The 19,134-nt window shown below is 43.1% G+C and overlaps 1 protein-coding gene across 3 annotated transcripts in view; it reads right to left on the minus strand.

Annotated features, from left to right (window-relative positions):
- Positions 1–19,134, minus strand: part of LOC117891455 (ecdysone receptor) — an 80,202-nt gene that overhangs the window by 10,571 nt on the left and 50,497 nt on the right. The gene's annotated exons all lie outside the window — the stretch shown is intronic.

The following is a 19,134-nucleotide window of genomic DNA, read 5'->3' on the forward strand; positions in this document are numbered from 1 at the left end:
AGAAAAAAAGCCCCACAGCCAGGGGTGTATGGCGTATTACATTACAGCGTCGCCTTTGGTTGTAAAACGAGCAAAAAGCGCAACCGAAAATATATTTTGGTGCGCTCTTGCGAAGGGTAAACGGAGAGGAGGAGCAGAGGAGTGGAGCCGCGGAGCACTCTCGCTCGATATTACAAAATTCATTTCCAGGAATTTCTTGGATTTTGCAGCGCCAGGCGAAATTCGCTGGAAATTGAGTGCAAAATACCTGTGCTATAATCCAATTGAGACCATTCTGACAACGCTGAAGCGGCACCCGACTGACGACCCCTTTTTTGGTCGAGTGAGTATATCAGGTGACGGATAAGTGCCATGCCCCCCATAATGGTAGAAGCGAACAATGCCTACATTTTGATTGCATATTACATGGTGGAAAACATCCACAAATCAGTTGGCGTGCCGCTTGGCTTAGAACTGTCTTAAATCAATATTCCAGATTTGTACAAAGATATTTCTTTGAGTTTTAAATGCAAGAAACATCGAAAACCTTGGGCTCTCATGGCTTACTGCTTTCTGCTAGGGTGTAGACAGCTTCGGTTTATCGTGGCAATCTGTGTGATACTTTCTGGCAGCCATTAAAGGCACTTTGTCTTAGATTTTGTGCTCATTTTGTCTCAGCAATTACATGAATTATAATTATTAAGTGCCACAGCAATCTGCTGATGTCACAATTTGAAACTGATTTATGGGTCTTTAAAGATAAGCAAAATGTCGAGACAATATCTAGGTAATAGATGGCTAAAGTGTCTCAAAAAAGAAGCAGCAATGCCTGACAAAATCCATTTTATCTGTGTTTATATGCAAAAGATTTAAAACCTTCATCAAATCATTTTCATATTTTATTTAATGCCAACTTCCGCTTTGTATTTTTGATGCCCATCATTCATGGCTCCTATTCATGGATCATCTTCCAGTATAACTTCCCATTCGTTACCATTATCCACTGTCTATCCGAATAGCACTCCCATTTGCCACCTCTTTTATTATGAACTAATCCTAATAGCACCATTTGTGCCACACCGCACAGCTGCCACAACCGATGCCGCCTCTACATCTGCTGTTTGTACTCGCAAATGTTTCTTTTTTCTTCCATTTTTTTGTTGGCAACAATTTCGGTTTTGTGCCAATTGTTGAGCATATTTTTGCCTTTTGTTTTTTATATTGAAAGCAATTTATTAAATTTATTTTTTTCGTTGTTGCTATGACAAAATGTATGTCAAGGGGCAACTTGTCAGTCATAGGATTTCAGTCGTCCAACTGTCAAAATCTGTTTTTTCTGGCCTGTTTTTGGCTCTTTCTCTCGTGCGAAAAGAAATTGCGCAAAGGGGCAGCTGTGGCTGCTGTGCCTACAAGAGTGGCAGGCAGTGGCCCACCGTGTGGGAGTCAATTGCCAAAGATAACTTCGGACAGACATAAATCCAAGATATATCTACGGATATTGTAGCTACACTGGCCCACTGTGTGTGGGCCTTACCTGCTCCTTCATTTTGCGATATCTTTTGCTGTGTTTCAGTCATGTGTCATTACCTGCAAAGACAGAGAGGCAAAAAGACAGAGGTTAGCCGCGTTATGGTAAACTTGATCTAGAATTGTAGATACTTGTGTGTACGTTTGATGTGGAATAATGCTCGACCTAGTGCACAGCTCTCTTGTTACATTTCCGCAACAGCAACAGCAGCAAAAGCCACTGCCACAGGGCCTAAACTTCACAGCTCGCCACACTTCCGCTGGTTACTTTAATTACAGGCAAAAGGCACAGAGAGCCCCACACAGAGCTCTCCACAGTCAAACGATTTTCTCGGCCTGAGTAAAATGAAACCCAAGCCCCAAGGTGAGGCGCGAGAACGGGCGGCACCGCACAAGTCTTCGGTAAGGTAAGGGGGAACCTTTCCGAAATCGACATTTCAACTATTTATAAACATGCGATCATCAGTAGTAGTAGAGTAGCATCATCATCAGGGCAAGACGAGACCCCCTGCAAAAGCAGTCTAGAGTGGAGCGGCAAAAGGCAGGCGGTTAGCTTAGATGGCTCTCAAGATTGCCCCTGCCATGGAGCTATTAAAGCTGTCAAGTACTCTGGAATGGCCCAGGCAAATGGCCAACACGAAGTGGAGGGAGTAGAGCTTGATGTCAAATGATATAGTAATAGGTAGAACCCCAGCAACAACGAACAGCGTGGCGTGTAATTGTTCCAGAGCGAGCGAGAGAGAGAGAACACTCCACGCGCAGTGCTTCAATTAGTTGCAAGTAGCAAGTGGACAGTTCCCTCATTAAATGCTTGGGGCGTGGGGCAAAACTGGCTAACTGAAGTCCGCTTTGTAGCTGCCACTTTTCATAGAACTAACATTTCATTTGAGACAAGTTGGCAGCCTCAGCCACAGACTGGCTCCAACTTGAATCTGTCTTGAGGTCTCCGTGTCTCTGCCGCTAATTGTCATCTATGGCTACCCGTTTGGCGCTGGCTCACCTGCCGGGCAATTAAATGGAGTCCAATTAAATAAAATGAATGAAAATAAAATCAAAATGGAGATGGAGATGGAAACAAGAGACTGAGACCAAACAGAAATCAACAAACAGAAATAGCAAAGAAAGAAAAACAAAGCGAAAAGCACACACAGAAATTGCAAAAATAATTCAACCATCTGGAGCCATGGAAAATGAAAAGCCAGAGAGAGGGAAAACAGCATTTCCCACAAGCAAAATGGAAACCATTGCAGTTTCCACACTCAACTCAAACTAGGTTCGTGGCAAGTGCAGTGGGGCTGCCAGCCTGGCTGCAAATCTCTGGGGCAAGAGTGAAGTATCTGTGGCTGAATTCGTATCTGTATCTTTGGCTGGGTATCTGGCTAGTGGCAGCTGCATTTGCCGCTTTCTAAACTACGGCAACAACTCCACACACACACACACACACACACACACACACGCGGGTCTCTGGTCTCTCGTCTCACATGATCTGTGGATCTGGTTGAGATCTGCTGCTGCTGCTGCTGCTGCTGCTGCTGCTCGCCTCTCGTCTACGTGCTTTCGTTTCGTTTGGCTCGTTTCAAATGCTCGTTTGTGCCACAACATGGCCTTGAATTTTTAATCAAGTTTCGCGCTAGTCGCATGCTCCAAGCTTCGGTCTCCGTCTCCGTCTCGAAACGAGCCTCGAGGCATGATCATGGCTAACCATACCCCTCGCTGGCCTCCGCCTCCTCAAATTGCTCCGTCATGTTGGCCAAGTTGCGTCTTAGCCGGCTCGCTGTATTAGTGTTTTAGGCACTAAATTCGAAACAAGTTCTATTGAACTTGGCTTCCCTCTGCTCCTCCAAAAACAACAACAACATTTTTTGCTTCTTTTTTTTGTGTGTTGTTTTCTTTTTTATATTTTTTTGCGAAATGATTAATGGAATTTATGAGCTTTTTTCCTCGTTGTTTTTGGCAACAACTGACAGAAAATATTTCCAACACACACACACACACACACATTCGTACGTGTTTTAAAAGTAAGAAAAAAACGAATTAAAAATATTATTTTAGCCACGAGAAAAAAGTAACAGCAACAAAAGCAAAAACTGCCTGCTGTGCAAGCAGGAAAAAGCAACGAAAAAAAGTACAAAAATCAAAAAGAATATGGAAAGAAAGCCTATAGCCATGGCCCATACCCTTACACAATGAATGCTGAAGGAATCCTCAGAGAGCGTATAATCTACTCTAGATTTGAGGAGTTGAAATCAGACAACAAGCTCGTAAACTCTTCCTTAATTCGCTGCTGAAATTCCCGACATGTGTTTATTTTTGGTAAAAAGAAAGAAAAACTGCAAACAAAAGAAATTCCTTTACGTGTGATCAATCAAAATGTGTCTGCAAATTTTAAGCGCACAATGGATGCATCTTCAATTGAACAAAATCTTCCAATTAATACCCTCTGCAACACCCGAGGTCCGACACTCTCCACATCCGCTCCAAACTTCCCCCCCGTTGCCTGCTATGCCCCACCGCTCTGTGTGCAAAAGCAATTCAGAGAGCCGCCAATTCGCCATTCGTTTAGAATTTCAATTCTCTTTTTACGTTGTTTTCTTGATTCTTTTTCGCCATTTTTTTTTGCTTGCAAAATCAAAATTTCACCGTGCCCGCAGAGTGTGTAAGAAAGTCATGGGAAAACCTCTGCAAAATCTTAGATAAAAGGTACGACTCTTTGCTTGTTTCTTCCCTTTTGCTGCCTATTCTTTTCAGCTCTTTTCATGCCTCGTATATTCCCTCCATATATCTACATGCGAAATTTGTTTAATATAAACGCAAAAGCCACGAAATTTGTCACTCGCTGGGCAGAGCAAACCAAACAAGCGACAAATTCTCCTTCTCTCCTCAAGTGTGTGCGCATTTTAATGACTCTCTGACTCTGACTTTGCATTTGACGTAAACCCCGAAAAAAAGCAGCAAGATATAAGAGTCCCCTCCTTGTGCACACATGGATGTATGTACATACATTTATGCATATATGCAGATATGTTTGGGCATGGACAGAGGGCGAAGTCTCAAATAAATGCCAAATGAGCCACAAGTTTTGATTTATTGGGCGGCCCTGCATATTTTTGCATACACACTCACGAAGCGAAGGAGATCTTCTCCTGCTCCTCCTTCTCTTTCTTCTCTCTCTCCTCTCCGCTCTCTCTTTCTTGCAGCGACAACTTTTTCACTTAAGATTGGGTCAAAGTGTTTCGCTTCTACCTAAACGCATAATTTGCATTTCTGCCTAAAGTTCCTTCGTCTCTGGCGAGAAGCTTTGTCAAATGATTCAATTTCAGCGTTGACTGGAAATGCATTTCGAGAAGAACACAGCCAACCCCTGCCCCGTCTCTCAACCCTCCTTTCCATTTAAAAACCACTACCCAACCCATCTCAAAAATGCTTTTTTCTTGTTAAAAATTGTTTGTTGTCTGTGCTTGTGGTTGTTGTTTTTTTTTGGGTGTGTACAAATTTGGAAATGTTGAATGTTGAATGTTGAAATGCAAGCGAGTCAGTCCGCATCGAAAGTCAAATGAATGCAAAGTCCACAAAGTCCTTTCCTGCCTCTCGCTGGCCCTGGCCCTGGCCCTGGCCCTGTTCCTGTCACATTTTACATATGTTGTCGGCTTTCTGCCGCGTCTCTCTTCTCTTTTTTTTGGGTTATCATTTTTTGGTAGGGTCTTTCTTTGGGGGACTTTATTAGTCATGTGTTGCATGGCATTTGGCCATTCCTTAAGCGAGACTGCGAGACTGTCACGCCCCAAGAATGTCCACTAATTAATCAAACACACAACGGAGTGAACAAAAGAAAGAGAGAGAGTGGAAGTAACGCCTGCCAGTCCAGATCAGGCAGATCCAGGCAAAGAGGACTAGAAATATTTCTCTAAAATCATTTTAAAGTCCAAACTGTGGCCAAAGTAAAAGCTATTCTTGCAACTGAATGACTTCAGTAATCCCAACACTTTTTCCACTCAATTTGAACACCCTTTAAGAACACCAAACTTTAATGTTTTCCTGTAAAACACCAAGCAGCGTATAATTAGTCCTTGCCCGAACATTCAAGAGGCTAAAGACAGTGGAAATTGTCCCACTCTTAAACACTTTTTACGTTGCGTGAGCCGTCAGCAGGGTTCGTGTCATTAATAATGCTTCATTTTCGCTTTTCCTCCACTCACAGTGCGTATGCGTAATATGCGAATATAAATGAATATGAAATACGAGTGTGTATGAATATTTATGCCAGTGGGTGTGAGTAATTGAATGATCCACTTTGACATTGGGTTGCGTGTGCGAATGAATAATATTCTCCTCTATGTCCGAGAGCCAATTATTAGTCAGATGAAGATAAGACAGTGAGAGAGAGAGACCCGCGGGCAGAGCCAAGGAAATTGCAAGTAAAATGCTTTGCATTTGGCTGCTCTTCCTTCTTTTTTTTGGCTTTGTTTCGGTATTTTGCGCTGATGCCAATTAAATGTTCAAATTCGATAAAAATCGCAAGCAGCAACACACAAAGGAAAAGGATCTGAAACATTTGCAAACTACTTAAAAAATATAAATAAATGTCCGACAAGGAGGACGAGGACGAGCAGGAGAACAAGGAGCCGCCGTAGATCGTTGAGTAGAGAGCCAAAAGTTCGCAGCAGATGGAGACCGCAACAGCTGCCATCGAAACCGACGGCACAACACAAAAAGAAGCCAGAAGACGAAGACGGCAGCAATTGGAATCTAATTTAAAATTAGTGCTTAAAGGATTGAAATAAATTTAGTCAAGCGACGGCTGCTGTTGCTGTTGCCACTGCCGCTGGCAAGGGCCATCTCATTGGAAATGCGTATTTTGGGTCTGGTTCCGGTTGATCCCCGATCCCTGATCCCTGATCCGATCCTCGTCGCTGGCAGGTGGCTTGATCTTGATCGGAGCAGGGAACGGGCAACGGGGAAAGGGACTCTCAATGCGGCATTCTGTGACGACAGTCGCGATGTTTGCAGACAGGACGCGCGTTAACAAGTCAGCCCAAAATAACATCCTAGAGTTCCTCCAATACAGCGCTGACCCACGCTGAAGATGATGACTCTCTGGCCAAAGGAATATATAAGCCAGGTTCATTTTATATTGTTTATTTTTTAACGGACAGAATGTTAATGTTTTTTTTTATTATTAAAAGTTAAAAAAAATATACGCAGATACTTTTCTAGCGGATTGTCAGATTGTCGCTGACTCTTTTATGCTGCCAAAGCGTTTTCGTTTGTTCTCTGACATGCCCCTAAATGGTGCACAAATATATGTAGATATCCATGGGTTTTTATCTACGTATGTATATGTTTGTGTATGTGTAATAAGTACCGTTAGCTGCCCCCACAGACTGCTGCAGGTGGCCGCTGGCCGTACGCCACCGGATGATGACTAATTTGTTTGAATTTGATTTCTCTTTGGGCAGCACAAATAATTGAAATTGTAGAATAATTATTCGTAATTTTTGGGTAATTTTAAAATATTTGTTGGGGCTTCATAATAACTGAATATTTTATTTAAAAGAATAGCTTTGCTATCAGTCAAAACTCTTGCAAATATGCACTGAAAAACTATCACTTTTTATAGAAATATAAAACATCAGAGGGTCAATCTGCTCAATCTAAACTCTACTAAAATTCCTACACAATTCCACTGCAAAATTAAATTTAAAACCAACTTCCACTCGCCCGCAAAAAAAAACAAAAGACTTAGGCAACAAACGTTCTGGCAGTTAAAGAAGATGGAAAAACATACTTAAATTTCAGCAGCCAACAGGAACAAAAAGTACCCCCTCAGCCCACCGCCAAAGCAAAGCCAAAACATAAAAAAAAGAGAATGGCTGGCCAACAAAAATTGTTAGAAAATTTAATAAATCACTTTTGATTGCGGCATTGTTATTTTAATAGAAAAAAAACACAACCACACACACACACTACACACACGTTTGCAGAAAATGGAAAATAATAATTTTTGTTTAGACAAAGGCTCCTACCAAAAAATAATAAAAAAAGAGCAAAAAAACCGAAAAACGAGAACAAAAGCCAGGCTCACACATGGCTTAAAATCAACAATAAAAGTGTGGGAGAGCGAAAGAGAGAGGAACAGAACGAGGCGGGCGGGGGAAACCATTCCAAAGCAAACAGAAATTGTAATTTCGCTATGACATTGAGTGGGGGAAGGACATGGTGGGGACTGGGGGGAATGATAATCATAATCAACATCATAATCATTTCGACCACGTAATTACAAAAGAAAATAGAACCAAAAATGGGAAGGCAGCACTCAGCGGGGGCCAACGAGAACCACAAAATATAATAATAATAAAAACAACATTTATTCGCGTAGAAATCGCGTGTGCGCTGACGCAGCAGAAATGGAAACCGAAAAGTGGTAGAAATGGGATTCTACGATTCTAGAGACTACCCCGAGAACACCCCTTTAAGTCCGCCAACCCACCAAACCATTCTATAGTAAAATTTTACAAATAGCAAAGATTGAAAGAGCGAAGGGAACACACGCACATGTTTTGTTTTGTTCCATTATTATTATCACTACTTTGAACACACTACAAAAAGAGGGGTACAATGAGTTTCTACAGCTTTTAGATTATATTTATATTCCCAGCATTCGTTGAGGGTATCCCAAATACCTCGACTCTCGCATAATTTTCATTCATTTTCTGATTGTTGGCAACACCAACCGCCGCGACACGTTTTGAGCCACAAAAGTGTGAAGCGTCTTTTGTTGTTGGCTTATTACGCATCAGCATTTAACCTTGAGCCCAAGGGGTCAACGACCGTTTTGGCCAGCACCAAAAACAACAACAAAGCCACACAAAAATTCTAACGATTTTGTTTCTTACCGGCCAGCGACAACAACAACAACAAAGAATAACAAAACCAAAATAAATGCCAAACCTGATGGGAATTATAATAAAAAGCACAAGTTTTTTGCTTTAGTTTTACGCTGCGTATGCGTAATTGGTACGAGATTAAAGGGCAGAATATCTGTTGCTACTTCTGCCATTATTTTGGCTCTTTGACACTGACCTTCCCTTGTCAAGGGCTCTAGTTAATCGATTGATAAATCATTTTTAACGGCACATTAGCAATGCAAAAAAAATACAATCAAAGCAACCAAAACCAAACCCCAAACCCAATTCAATGGCCAAATGGTTGACCTTTACCTTCCTTCCACAGCGTCTCATGCGTACCGTTGTGTGTCTTATGTAATGTGCGATATACTATATCGGATGTATGTATAGATATCCCCCTTTGTAGACCCCAGTCGGCAAGTCATCAACACGTGTCTTGATTAATGCTCATTGAATTTTTTCGCACAACACTTTTAATGATTGTTATTTCCCTCCACACAACAAAATACAAAGTAAAAAGCTGCCAAAAATGAAGGCAAAAACCCACAAAAAAGAAGGCAACAACAAAAACAACGAGCGAACGAGTGGAGTACCCCGATCCACCGTGTATCCCTCATTCACTTGAATTACATTATATATATTTATCTTTCTTTATAAATAGCATTCGTTGGAGCATGTATTCGGTTCGTATTCATTGGATTCAAGTACGCTTTTGCGTATTTTTTTGTCGTCAATGCGAATCGAAAATAATTGTAGGATCGTTCCATGTCCCAAACCTGTACGGGGGGAGGGCAACCGACTCGCGACGACTCAATTTATATTCAGAAAAAAAACCAGAAAAAACCAGCAGCCACAAAATATACCGAACAAATGCAAACTCACAGAAAATACAAATATCAGCATTTATTTTTGTTGTTTTCCAAGTACACCAAAGGCCAGAAGGCTGGCCTACAGTACGTGCAAAATGGGTGCACTGAGGACCAACAGAAGGCGAAGGAGTCGCATCGGACATTTTGGTTTAAACTTGCAGGAAGGACCCTTAGAAAAACTTTCCATCATACTGCCCCATTGATCCAAATATATCTTCACAATTCCAGGCAAAATCTAACCTAAACTGTTAGCTCCAAAAAAATCGCTGAACAATTAGCCCAATTATTCGCATAATTTTGCTGCGCTCATTACTTTTGTGTGCTAAAAATTGGTGTTTGTTCAATTTAAACAATAAATTCGTGCCGTTTGTCAGGCGCGGGGCTAACCTTGTAACAATTTTATATATTTTTTTAACGTGTATTTTCATCCATTTTTATTTTTTTCTAAACAAATAACCAGGCAGACAGACAGACAAGTGCGTGCTTATTTAACATTTCATTTTTTTGTTGTATTTCTTTTTTTTGCGGCTTAACGTTTTATTTGTTTAGCCGAAAAACCTTCATGAAACAAAAAAAGAGAGAAAAATACAGCAGCAACACCCACCACAGCAGCAGCGGCGGCAGCAGCGGCGGCAGCACCGATCGAGTCGATCAAAGAAATTTTGCAAGTCTCAGGCTCGACGGCTAGCCTTCGGATCGAAGCGCAAAGCTGGCCTGCGGTTAGAGCTGACACAGTTTCAGATACTCAGATACTCTGAAACTCGCTTACTTTTACTTGTACGTTTTCATATTTTATATAATTATGTTGATAAACCAAAGTGAAGTGTGGCGAAACAATTAAGAAATTACTGAGTAATTGCAGTCGAAAGCCTCCGCCTTCGCCTTCGCCTGCTCCTCCCACACGCCACACACGACTTTCTTTTTCCTTTTGGACAAACACGAATTGGAGCTGTCTAAGGAGGCGGGTGGGCGACAGAGTGGGCAGATCTCTCCTTAACATAGTTTGGGGCATTCATATTCATTCGAGTGATACAAGACGTAATTGAGTCATCCGAAAATCACTCTAAAAACGCATTCGAAGAATTTGTAGCGCTTTCATTCCATGGCAGTCATTTCCTGTCCTGTGCACAAAGAATTTCGCTTTCGTTTGGGGCGCACGCGTTTGCATTCCACTTGCCAGGGAACGAGCTACGTTTCAGATCCCCACGACTAGTAGTTCCTATGTGTATTTACGAGCTCCAGCGGGGCCTTATCTTATCACTCACACAGAAAAAAACACACGGGGCAGAAGCGGAGCGACAGAGCATTGTTTATATTAAGAACAAGAAGAAACGGAATGGAACGGGGAGGGACAGAGTGTTATTATAGCAAAATAAATAGCACAAATGTGCATTATCAGCTAAATGCTGATATCTACAAAGTACGGGCTGCTCGCTCGCTCGCTCGCACACACACGGCCAGTCCTCTCCCCCCGAGCTACACCCGATCTACACTTCCCCACCCATACATGGGGAGTAACCTCAATTCGAACCCACGATTGTGGGGCACTGTGTTATCACCATCGAATGCGGAGGCGCCGAAAAAACAAAAAGCCAAAGCGAAAGTTGACAGTCACTATTCTCGCCGCTCTCTTTTGGGTCTGTGATTAGGGTGGCCCAAACGCAAACAAGCGAGGCACTTGTATCCCCAGGGGCTAGCCCCGTACTAAACTTATTGATTTGCCACACGCAAGGAACGCATCAACCCCAATTAGGACAGAAAGCTGACCCTTGGCAGGCTGTGTTTTCCCTTAAAACTAGTGCAGCCTGTACGGGTGGTAAGGGTTGAATGAACTGTACCCAAAACTGAACTAAAACCCCACATTTAATTCGCTCATTTCATTCGTTTATGACTGGAGGGGGACTAATTAAAATAATTATCTAGGAAACTTCCGCACTTTTGCGCTTGCAGTTTTGTTTTTAGTACAAACTCCAACTTCGACTCCGACTCCGACTTTGACTTTGACTTCGACCCTGAACTTGAACCCTAAGCTCCAGCCCCCAGCCGGAGCCACAGCCACAGCCCAAGCTGTGAGTCAAATAATTAGCCAATCGTTAAAAAGTGAACACAAAACCAGCCTCCGACTACGTCTACTGGTCTCCTCCGTCTGCCAGTTCATGAACTCTTTGGTCAAGTGTGAAGGCTAAGGCAAAAGCGACGGCACCGCACAAAAGAAAACAAACACGTTTTAGCTTGAGCTTAGGAAATGCCTGGCTTTTCATCATCCTATCATATCATATTATAGTCTCTAGTTACGACTAGTCGTTCGTCTCATTTACATACGAATGCGTAAAAACATTTTTTATTTTTTCAGCCCTGTAAGTATTTGGCATTTGTCGGCCATTAGCTGGAGTCAGCGATGCGATGCGATGCGGAAACGGGCTTAGTACAGAGTACTAAAACGGCTCGAAAGCTGCAGTCTGAGATGGATAGTTTAAGATGATTGAAGAGGGATTTCATCATGATGATTAACTTTAAGCCAAAGAAACTATTTTTGTACATTTTGATTACGTTTTCGGAAATATTTCCTGATGGTCGATGGATCCACTGTTCTTCTGTGGTATATTTAAGCACTTGAATTTCTCGCCTGCTTTTGTTTATATTATTTTGAAGCGATAACGAGTTACAGACAAAAGAGAGAGAGAGAGAGATCCCACTATCTATGCAGAAGAGACTACCAGACACTCGCTCTCTCCCACATTCACCTAGGCCCTACGCACGTTTTTAGTTTATTGAAAAGCAGCACAGAAGAACCCCTCAGCACACCCCCCCGCACAACCCACACAATGGAATATTTCCGATTACGAAAATCGTGGACTGTAGTTCCCTCTGTGTCTGTGTGTGTGTGGGTGTGTGCGGGGCTATTCCGAATGGATTCTAGCTGAAGCTAAATCACCTTTTGCCCATTACGAAATAGTGAAAGATTTCGGGGGCTAACGCAACAGTCGTCGGCGTCGTCGTTGCCGGCGTCGTTTGCCCTTCCTCTCTCTCTTTCTCCCTCTTTCACTGTTGCTCCTCTCTCACCTGCCATCCCTGTCACGCGCACGCTGCTCACTGCTCGCTTCGTGTGCTGGGAATCGGACGGGGGTGGGTGAGTGTCGAAAATGCGTGTGCGTACAAATTTGGGTTACAATTCGTGTGGTGCTGCCGCTGCCGCTGCCGCTGAATGGTTGCCCTACTTTCTGAGATACAAGTACTAGGGATTGCTGTCGCTGTAGTTGTTGGCCCATGAACGATTTGATTTTCGTTCCGTTTTGGGTTCTCGCATTTATGGGCAGGCTGCCACAAGATGCGGCCACAGCGATAACATCCGATAACCAACACCAGCGATAGGTACACGGGCCGGTCGGGTCTGACCAACGTCACGCAGTCCGGAACTTTGGCTCCCTACGCATTCTTTTCATTTCTTGATCGGCAGAATTTTCGGGCCTCTGGGCCTGTCTTTTGTGTGCGCGGCAGTCATTTGGGTTAATTGACAGATTCGGGTCAATGTTTAGTTTGCATTTCTATTCAATGGACAAATAATGCTCGGTAGGTGGGTCAGTAAAGTGGAATTTATGAGGAAATACAACGATAAATGTAACTACAAGCACCGCCACTGCCATTTCTCCTCCAACATCCTATAGAATCAGGTTATGCGCACTCCATAGGAAATCCAATACGAAAGTGAAGAAGAAACATTTCCATTTTGAGGTCATTTGCGAGTACAAAACTCGTCGTAATACGATACACACCCCGAAAAAGACTTCGCATTCGACTTTGCTCTCTAATTGATTCGAGTCTTTAATTGAAACTGAAATTTCCACCAATTGACTCTTGAGATATGAGATGATGTCGGGCTGTTGGCTGCTCTGGTGGAAAAGTTTTAGCCAGCTTTCCTCAAGGTGTTGCATCTGAGAGAGCCTGGAGCGTGGGCGCCTCACGCTGTGTCCGTGTGGGGCACAATTTATGGCTAATGATGATGTTGGTTGTGCTGGTGCTGTCTGACCTACTTTCGGGCACGCACTATCTAACACTCTTTCCCCTCCCACTCCCCTTGGGCTTACCCGTTTGTCGCTCTTGGAGCGTAATCGCAAAAGCTTTGATAAGTTTATTTCTTTGCATTTCGATGTACACATACCTGAAGCGAAAGAGAATTGAAAATAGTAATTAATCAAAGGTTTTTCTTGAATGAATTAAATGGTGGAAGAATATTATGTAAATACTAGATGTACTAATGGATATCTTAACCCCACTTGAACCCCCCGATCAAAGTTCATCGAGTGCCCATAAAATTCTGCCATTAAAAATTGCATTTCCCGCTTTATGGCAGTTCTCTCGAGATCTGTCAGAGTGTTTGTTTACGGCAGAAACCATCTGGAAGCCATAACTCGACTCATTTGCACCTCCTTTTTGGTTTTTGCTTTGTTTTTTTGGCATTGCGTGACAGTCGCGGGTCAAGGGTTAGAATCACGCAATGGACCAACTAAATATGTAAAACCAGCTCATTTATTTTTGCACAAATGATGGTCGTGAAATGATTATAATGAGCTCATCCTCATGCCCAGGTTTTATTTTATTTGATGATTTATCATATTCTCAAATTAATTGGCAAAAAAATAATTGCAAATTATAACGATTTGAATATTTGATGGCAGATATTTATATAAATATTTTTCATGCAGTTAATTGAGCATTCGATTGGTGTCAATGTCAGAGAATTTAATTAGAATTAAATCAGAAAATATCTAGTTGGAAAATAAACAAGTACGAGTACGAGTAAATGGTTTTTCGATTCCAAATCATTGGAAAGTACATAAATACACATATCGTGATTGGATCTAGCTACCGCTCTGTAATCAGCCAAAGCACCAGCCCCATTCACTTCATTCACCAGCACAAATTGATGGAAATGATCGCCGAGTGGATGGAGGAGATTTATGTACACATTTTGCATTTGAGGATCAATCAAGGCAGGCAGCCAGCCTTTCCCCACTTTTCTCCCTGTCTTTTGCACCCATTTTCCCCATTTTCCAGCTGTGTGTTTTCAAGTTCAACAATTGGCAGACAATGGGAAATTTATGTTAAATCAGCAAGATGTTGCCGAAGGAAAAATTTGCAAGCAATCAGCGGTGCATAAATCAGAAAAATGCACTCTATCTCTCTCTGCCCCGCGCGATTGCAGTTGAACTAAAGCTAAAGCTAACGAACATGCCACGAAAAAGGGGGGCAAAGAAAAAGTGGAAAATCATGCTTCAGCAGCAGCCAACAACAACTTTCACCCGCCCCAAAAGAGTGAGAGAGAGAGGGAGAGATGCAGAGAGAGACACCGCAAGACGAAAGAAAGTGAGACAACTTTATTGCTTTTATAGAAGCCCGAAGTCAGTCCCGAAGTGAAGAAGAAAGTCAAGAAGCAGAATACCAAGCGAATGGTGTCTGGCAGCGGAAACTCGTTTTGTCCAAACCGAAGAAAGTTGTCGGAGTCAGTCGCAGAGCAGTCAAGAATGCTGCACTAATTGGTAGCCAGAGTGGGAGAGAATATCATAGAAAGAGCAACTGAGAGACGTGGAGAGAAAGAGAAATGAGATGGCACTACAGATGAGTGTAAGTGTGTTTGTTGGTCCCTAACAAGACCTTGCTTTTGGTAGCTTATCTAACAGATGTTACCATACCCAGAGAAAGAGAGACTGAGAGCGAGAGATGATATGACATAAAAGTTTCAGTGGAATGAAAGTTCTACACAGATCATTTACGAGATTTTTAGGTCTTTCTCTTGGTAACTTTTTAGCAGCTATTTGTAAGAACTTATCCGAAATTCTTTCTACATTTTTTCACTATTTTCTGAATGCTTTTTTGGAATCTTTTGGGCTTTGTCTTTTATTTCTTTTGTTTGCCGCCTTGCCTCACTCTATGTTTCATTTCACTTTTTCTTTTCTTTTTTTCTCTGGCGGCTAATCAAGAATAGACACGTTCCTCTGTGTTAGTGTGTGTGTGTATTTTTATATACAAAAATATTTCCCAATTTCTTTTTCTTTTTTTTCACTCTATTTTTATTGTATTTTGGACAACATTTGTGCATACACACTACTGACATACTTTGGGCCACTTTTATTTTTTGTTTTTAAATAATAATTATTATATTTTTAGCGCCTGGCTGCTTGCGGCAGGCACAGTGGAGCAAAACGAGTGTAAATATTTCTAAAACAACAGCAAACATATTTGGAATATTTTTGCACAATTAAATTTCACTTTTCGATTATCGCTCCTATCGCTGTTTCGCTTTCGGACCTGCAGCTGTGCTCGTGTGTTGTTGTTGCTGTTGTTGTTTTTTTGCTTTGCTGATTTCAAGTGAATATAAATATATTTAGTATATAAATTATTTCTAGTTGCGTTGCGTTGACTTGCTATAGTCTTAGTACCCAGCTGCAGGCCGGTCCGGTTGTGTCATTAACCCATAAAAACGTGTTCGCATAGAGAGAGAGATAGAGGCGCACCGTGAGAGAGGTTGTGATAGCGTTTTATTGCACTTGAATGTCTCCAGTTGGCTTCTTCTCTTACTCTCTCTTTCTCCCTGTCCCATTCTCTCCTTACAAATTCTACGAAAATAGCCAAAAAGAATGCAATACACATACACACACACACACGTTACAGAGCGCTTTCTATGGCCTGTGACGTCACTGCTGTGCGAGTGACTAACCTGCAAGATGGCCGCCAAATGCAGTTAGGCGTTTTCAAATGTTTTTCAAATTTGAATATGAATCAGGTTTTGTTTTACTTATCTGTGCGCGGTATATGCTAAGTGAAGTCATTGACGAGTGACGAACAAATTCCATTAATAAGGGTGTCAGTTATTCTAGTGCCAGCAATGCACAATACATTTCCGATTGAGCACAGAACAAGTTTATATTTGCTAAAAAAAACTAATCTTTGCATTCACCCGCTCCCCCACCATCACACTCTGCTAGAGTACATCCTTTAGTTATGATCTCTGGTGAGGGTTAACTTCCATAACTCTAATATCTTAATCGTTTTCCATCCATGACAGACAGAATATTTTGCATAAATATAAATAAATACGTGTAAAAGTCAAAGTCAAGCAATTGTAGTGCCAGCAGAGTCGGGGAGGGGAGCTTATCAATGTCAGGCGGGCGTCGGCGTCGACGCTGGTGTGTGCATCTCGCTTACAACAAAGCAGATACCCGTACAATGTATCGCGCAGGGCGGGAGGGGGGTAGGTGTTTTTCAAAGAGGGCAGAGGAGGAACTTCAAAGCGAATGTAGTGGCGGCGGTGGGGAGAGAGACAGACTGGGAGTGCGATCATGAGCAATGCGGGCGTCAACAGACCAGACCGCACCGCACCGCCCCGCCTGGCCCTTTTGCTCCACCAGCGCCAATGAGCGGGAGAGCGTAATTACGCTTTTGCGCTCATTAGTTTTGGTGCTCGGACGGTCGGCCGCTCGTTCGGTTCTTGGCGCTTCGCTTGCACACGAAGTGCTCTCTGCTGCTGCGCTGCGCTTGCCGTTCGGCTGATCGCGATTGTCGATAGCAACTGTGAAATGGCGGCACAAAATCATTGACCTCAATTTTTTCGTCATGCGAATACAGACACACACACACACATGTAGATATAAGGTGGGTAATTGCAAGAGTGTGTGGCGTAGTGCAAGTCGTCGTCGTCGTCAGAGAGACAAGCAAAAAACTTGTCAACTGGCGTTATCGTTCTGGTTTTATCGTTCACACAAATACTACGAGCACAACAGCACTACCCCGAGTATATTTTGTTTCAATTGTTTGCCATTGTATAACTCTGCTGCTCCGCTGCCGCGCCGCTCCGTTCCACCTATATTTGTTGCTGTCCTTGAGCTTTAGGATCGGCTTGAAGCGCGTACAGCCCGCAGATACGCGTATCGCATCGTACAGCACCGGCACAGCACAAATTATGTCATAGAAAAATATCGAGCAACCCCCAAGAAAGTTGGACAAAAGAAATGCAAATAAGCTAGCGACGCAACGCAGCGCAGCCGAACCAAACAACAACCCGTATGTCCAGAAACGAAACAGAATAGAATCGTAACAGCAAAACAACAAAAAAACAGTTGTTCAAAGAGCACGCACATGCACACACACACACACACACACACGCAAACATGATGCTGTTGCTGCCTTGCGCTGCAGTTAGCAGCAGCAGCCACAGCAACAGCAGCCATCTCTTTCAGGGGCTAAGGTCGTGTACTTGAGCTTGTCACACTTTTCGCACAGGCACGTAGCGCGCGAGACAGAGAGGGGGAGAGAGACCGCTGCATATGTGCACATTGACAGTTAAGTTCAGTTCAGTTTGTCCTTGCGGTACGTTTTGTTGCTGCCTTGCCCGCCGCTTGGCCTGGATCAAAGGCATGCCCTAGTTTGAGTGTGACCTAAATTTAGTCCGTTTGATGGAACATACTCGAAGGTTTCAAGGAAATACTAACTTAGAGCTCCAGGCAGGATGAACAGATGCTGCGGAAAGTAAACAAATTTCATTGATTTTTGTGAGTTTAAGAAAATAATTTAGAACTGGCAATGTTTGCTTTTCTTTTCCTACTTAAATAACTCCTCAGAAAGAGGATTCAAGCTTTTAATCCCTTGCATCATCAAATGCAGCTCCTATTGGTTCTCTCTCTCTGTTTCGTTTGCCACTCTAATGACCCTGCCCCGGGCTGACACTTGGAAACTGTGTCACAGTCACAGTCGCAGACGCAATGGCAGCCTTCCTGCCTGCATCGATTTCAGATTGCGCTGTGTCCTTGAACTCCCACGCATCCGCACAATTTGGTTCGAAATGCAAATGCAATCCCGCAACCCCTGTCCAAGTGACTGTCCCGACAGGAGCCTGACCCCGACCTGACCTGGTTTACCCGGTCACTGCATTTGGCACGAGGTCAATTCCACAGCAACCGAAGGCTGCCACGAGACGGAGACCGAGACAGAGACCGAGACCGGATGACGTCACGGCGACCGCTGCACAATTGCAGCCAGTTACAGCCGCAGGAGGCCGGGGATGGATGGGGGAAAAAACAAGCATAAAGAAGAAGCAAAAGATGGAGAAGATGGAGAAGAATTCCTTCGACTCGGTTGCTCGTTCGCTGCGGGGAGGCCCTAAATATAGAACAACTTGAGGTAGGTTCGTAATCGAGCTGCAGTCAGTCGTCAGTCCCGCTTCAGCTGCCGGGAGCAGCAACAGCAAGAGCAACAGCCACTAAAACCGCCCTTATACTCCCCGTAGCACATGGCTCGTTCTCTGTCTCTTTCTCTCTCTCTCTCTCGCTGCTGTCTGTGTGTGTGAGTGTGTGTGTGTGTGTGTGTGTGTGCAGTGTACCATTACGCTGGCTGATAAACTGAACAACAATGCACATGCACATGGACATGCCTCCCTCCTTCACTCGGTTTGATTGCCCTGCACTTCACTCCACTGCCCTCTTCCCCCTCAGCCTCATACGAAAACTGACTTTGAAGACTCTGCTCCCCCATCCATCCATCCTCTCGACACTTCAACAAAGAGAAACAGAAACAGAATGAGAGAAAGAGTGAGTGAGAGAGAGAGTGCTGGGGGGGTTTGGAGATGTGGAATCAGAAGAAACGCCATAAAAAATGCCTCATAAAATGCTCTTTCGTGTAATAAAATATAATTAGTGCAATGCACTGCAACAGATGGGCGTGGTCCGGAGCGCGCTCGAAAATAAAACAAAAGGGAGATGAATAAAGGAAAAACCCTGAAAACAATCTGTGGAATTCGCCTGCACAATCAAACCACAAATTTGACTCAATTTATGAACGGGAAAATATCCAAAAAAATACCA

Source organism: Drosophila subobscura, chromosome E (assembly GCF_008121235.1).
Source record: "Drosophila subobscura isolate 14011-0131.10 chromosome E, UCBerk_Dsub_1.0, whole genome shotgun sequence".
Classification (NCBI taxonomy): Eukaryota; Metazoa; Arthropoda; class Insecta; order Diptera; family Drosophilidae; genus Drosophila; species Drosophila subobscura.